At 51.6% G+C, this 4,770-nt stretch overlaps 1 long non-coding RNA gene across 1 annotated transcript; it reads right to left on the bottom strand.

Moving 5' to 3' along the window:
• Positions 1–536: 536 nt before the first annotated feature.
• On the bottom strand, positions 537–1,976 carry LOC132243819 (uncharacterized). The gene is made up of 2 exons (XR_009455390.1): positions 1,805–1,976; positions 537–1,150 (listed from the first exon to the last, which is right to left on the bottom strand). It is a non-coding gene; the product is annotated as an uncharacterized LOC132243819 (long non-coding RNA).
• Positions 1,977–4,770: the final 2,794 nt, after the last annotated feature.

Below are 4,770 nucleotides of genomic sequence, written 5' to 3'. Positions count from 1 at the left end.
GGAGAAACCTGCGTTCTAGCAGCAATTCACAGCTGGGCCTTTCACACCCCACTGAGTGCCTTCAGCACCACGGTGTCTTTGCTTTTGCAACATGCTCCCCGCATCTCTCTTCTATTTCTCCCTCTGCTCTTGACAGAAAGACCAACCTGGAGAATGGTTGTGGTTGTGGCAGCGGGGGTTTGTCCCCAAAACCTTGCAGAGAACATTTTATCCAACCATATCTCCTAAGAGATATCACATCTACCCAAAGCACCTTGGCAACCTGGAGCAGAGATAGCTTTTCCCGTTGCAACTTTCTTGAAACACCTCCCTGACCACTTAAGGATGACTTGCTGAGTAATGAAGGTGGTTTCCCATTGAACAGTATTAGCAGCTTCTCAGACAGCTCAACCTTGACTTTCTGAGCTAAACATGCCAGGTTTCTCCTGTGTGTCGTAGACCCTGTTTTCTACAGCAGCGGATCATCTTGTCTTCTTTCTTTCCTTGCGTGTCATGAGCTTGTATTTCACACAGGAATTTGAGATGAACACCAACACTTATAAGAAAAGAAAACTAAAGCTTAACTTTATTATCTTACATCTACTCTTAAGTTCTATAACATCTATGTTCAACATTACATATTACACTAAATCTATGTTTAACAGTGCACATTGTTTATGCCTTTGCTCTCTTCACTCCCTGAATGGCCCTCGATGGATTCAAAGGCAGGCTACTAACAGAACAGACGCCGGGATGGTCTGACTATGTCCCGATGCCTCAGAGGAAGGCGAAAAACCCCCAGAAGTTGGTTCCATAAATGAAGGGGGAAAAAATTCCTTCCTGGCCCCAAACGGCGACCAGCCAAAGCCCTGAGGCACGGGTCACAAAATGCCATCCACACAACAAGAGCGTCCTCCACTTGGCAACCTGGGCTGGAAGAAGATGTTCAAGTTCTTCACCATGAGGGTTTCTCAGGCTGCTTCTCTTGCAGACGCTGACTTGTCTGTGGAGGACGGCTCGGACTGGATGACGACTTGTCAGTCGGTGACGTGTGTGGTGGCTTTGGCGCTGTTTCAGCTTTTCTATGTAGCCGCTGGGCTCCCGGTGAGGTTGGGGAGGTCGTCTTCACTCATGGAGGGGCTGTCAGGGTGGAGATGGTCTGCAGGTGTCGCTACGCAGTGTAAAAAAAAGCAGCACAAGATCAGATCCATGCATTGAGACTGTGATACAAGGCTGTGATGTGAGGAAGTGGGGACTGGGAGCTTTCCGGGGACTCAAAGGCCTGAAGCCTGAATGAAGGAAAAAACAATAGACTGTGCTTAGCCTCCTGCCTGGAAGAAGCTGAACGTCTTTAGGCATCACTGCCCAGCCACGTTCAAGATGAGGTAGATGCTCTGAATGGACAACCCCAGCCCCAAAAAGGCCATGGCTGAGAGAGCTACAAGCAAGGGAAAGCAGGTCTCCGACTGTGGGAGTGACAGCAACATTTAACAGGAGGCAGAGGGTACTGCCTGTCCTGAGGTGGCTCAGCCACTTGGGAGAGGTCCCGGGGCTCCTTCATGAAAGATGGCAACACCCTGCAGGCCCACCCATGCCGCCCGGGGCAGAGGGGAGCTTTCCCCAGGGGCAGCAGGGCATGAGGAAAGGGTCCTGCCATTGAGAGGAAAGAAAGACCTGTGGAGGACGGACGCTACGACAGGACTCTCTAGGGCAGAGGCGAGAATTGCCCACACGCGGCAGGGAGCAGGTTTGTGTTAGGCCAAGAACCTTCCCATCCGTTCCCACTGATCCCTGCTCCCCAGGGGCAGAGGGGACAGGACAGTACCTGCAGGAGCAAGCGTGGGCGGCTGGAGAGAGGCGAGGGCGCTGGAGGAGGTGACCAGCAGGCTGTGCCCTTGCAGATCTTTAGGCAGCTCCTTCAAGCCAGTGATGATAAACAGCTTGTTCACGACCCTGATGGGGATTTCTTTCTCCTGCAGCGGCACAATAGCCAGTCAGAGCCTCTGCTGCCCCCAGGAAGGATGGGGGATGTGGGGAGGGGTCATGTGGCAGGGACTGGACTGAGACCAAGGGGTTTTGGTAACAACCTAGGGAAATGGGGGCAGGTTCCCGGTTCAAGTTGATAAAAGATCCAACTGCTACTAGAATAAAACGTTACAATCCGCTAACTCTCTCGAGAGTCACTACGGCTCCCTCCAGGTCAACCCAGAGAGTGACCAGAAAAAATCTTTGCTCTGCTTTTCCCCACTGGTCTCCATGGCGAGGTGATGGCATAGAGGAGATGCATCACAAAGCAGCCTGTGTCAGGCCCTGTACAAACACAGCTGAGGGAGAGACACTGGGCCAGATCCTGCGCTCCCTCCTAGGCACCTCTGCGTGTTTAGGTGTCTGTTCCACATATGCCACCCTGTCCTATGCCACCCTACGCCCCTAGCAGCACAGAGGGGTGGGTCCTCCTCCTCCTCCTTGCTGCTTTATCATCATTTAGTCTGCAGGCCAAGATGAGTAACACTGACATAGTGAAGGCTTTACAGGGCCTTGAGCAGGCTGGAATAGGATTGAATTTAGATGTCTGAGTGCTGCAAAGAACGGGTTGAAGCCCATGTTGGCTGAGCCAGAGGCTTGGCTGACACAGGATGATAAGAAAGGAGCCATATCCCTCAGACCTGCAGGTTTTTATAGACCGGGTCCACTTGAGAATACACAACCTCGGCAGTGACCAGCCCCGGGGACAGGGGCTGCCTGCAAGGGGCACGGGTGGAGTTGTCCTTCTCTTTCTGGGTCTAAATGATAGCCTGTCACTGAGATGCCTCCACAAATCCTAAAAGGCCCCACAGGGGGGGAACAGCAGGAAAAGTTACACCGCAGTTGGACTTGCCTGTCTGTGAGGCTTGCTGGGCACTCTCTCTCTCACTTCTGCTGCTCTGGGTTGCCACCTATTGCAACATGGAGAGTATTTCTCACATGGGACATTGTCTGGGTCTCTGCCTGTTCCCCCTCCTCATGCACTTTGTATCCCTTGCAGTCTGCTTCGTGTACGTGCGCACTGATGACAAGTACATGCATGTGTGTGCAAGCCCGTGGTGGTGGCCGCTGTGAGTGTGCACATGCATGTGCATTGAGGAACAGGCATGTGCATATTCCTGCCTCAGGGGTGATTTGATGCAGCCAGTGCATTTGTTGTGGGGCCAAGCAGAGCATGGTGGGGTGGAGTAATCCCTTGGGCTGAGCGATCTAGACAGCTTGGACTAGCAGTTGTCAGAGGAGACACCAGGACCCTGCCAGGAAGCTCCACGTGCTCAGGCAGTGGGTGCAGCAGACCTGAGCGCAATGGGCCACGTGGATAGAAGTGGCACTCAAGAAAGATTCAAGACCAACAGCCCAAATGTAGTCCTTCTGTTATTGCAGAGCTCTGTGCATACAACATGTACCATGTTAATGAGAGGCACACAAGTTCCCCAAGACACTGGCCCAACTTCCCTCCCTTGTGCTTTAACTACTGAGACCCCCTCCCCTCCCAGTACTAGGGCCGGACCCAGGAGCCCTGGCTCTCCCCTCCCAGCGCACTACACCACACTGCCAGAGTGTATAAAGTCTAAAGGGCAGGGAGGGGGATGCAGAGGATGAGGGCTGGGGGAGAGGAATAGCAGCTCCTGGCCCCAGCACCCCACTTTGTAGTCGTTACACAGGAACTAATACCTTTCACCCCCACCCTGCACTCTCTGCACTCTCTGTGGCAGTCCTCTGCAAAGTGGACCTGAGTTAAATAACAAATGACTATGGTTTTCCCTGAAGGATTTGGCATCTTATCCCAGAGGGCTGTTTGTGGGCTGGGACCCATCTCGCCTCTCTTCTCTCAGACCAAGCAGCAGGTGTTTAGCCTGGCTCCAAACAGCTCAGAAACAATTCACGCTGTTCTAAATCAGAGACATGGGAGCCCAGGTTCGTTTCCATCTCTCCAGCATTCCCGTTGGCTATTAACAATTAATAGCATTTACAGCATTGTAAATAAGCTGGGTCTATCATTTTTACCAATTCAATTCATCGGCTGTACTACGATTCCCGCCTCTCTAATGAAGCTGTCCTTGAACTGGCGTTTCCTTTTCAGGGAAGTCACCACCATTTTGAAATTTGGTTTTGAAATGTTTCCTTCGTGCCACTCAGAAAGTCCCGTTTCAGTTCAGTGAAAACCTTGGGCCCTGCTGTTCACCTTTCATAGAACAGGTCATCATTCAATAAATGAAAGAAGCTTGCAACAGGAAAGTTGTGTTAAAATGAAAAGTCAAGCTGGAAGACGATCCAAATGCTTCCTCTTCAAGTGAGTTTTTTTTTTCAAATGTGTCCAAATAGCCAAATTCTCATGGAAATGTTAGTATGTAACCCAACAGCATTTTCCCACATTGTGTTGGAAAGTTTGGGACCTGCAGAATCACTGGCTGGGTAGAGCCAAACTGCTGGGTCATCTGCCCCGGGGGGTGAAATGGAGATTTATTTGAAAGGTAGATCATGCAGTAGCATGCTGAGGGTTATAGCACAGGGATGGGAGCCAGGACTCCTGGGGGCTGTTAGGAGCCTAGGACTAAAAGAGACTTCCTGGGCCTTTGAGCTCAGACTCCTGCGGGGAGCAGGGGACCTTTACATGCTGCCACAGACATGTGCACCCAAGCAGTTGGGTGCAGAAGATGGTGTGACAGCGCTGCTCCTAGCTGGCATACTAGGATGGCCATCATAGAAGAAAGTCCAGTTGTCCTCTGTCCTCTATTGATACAGAACCAGAAGCCTTTATGTCCT

The sequence above is a fragment of the Alligator mississippiensis genome, chromosome 11, assembly GCF_030867095.1.
Source record: "Alligator mississippiensis isolate rAllMis1 chromosome 11, rAllMis1, whole genome shotgun sequence".
Taxonomy (NCBI): domain Eukaryota; kingdom Metazoa; phylum Chordata; order Crocodylia; family Alligatoridae; genus Alligator; species Alligator mississippiensis.
This window is presented reverse-complemented; position numbering and strand designations above follow the sequence as displayed.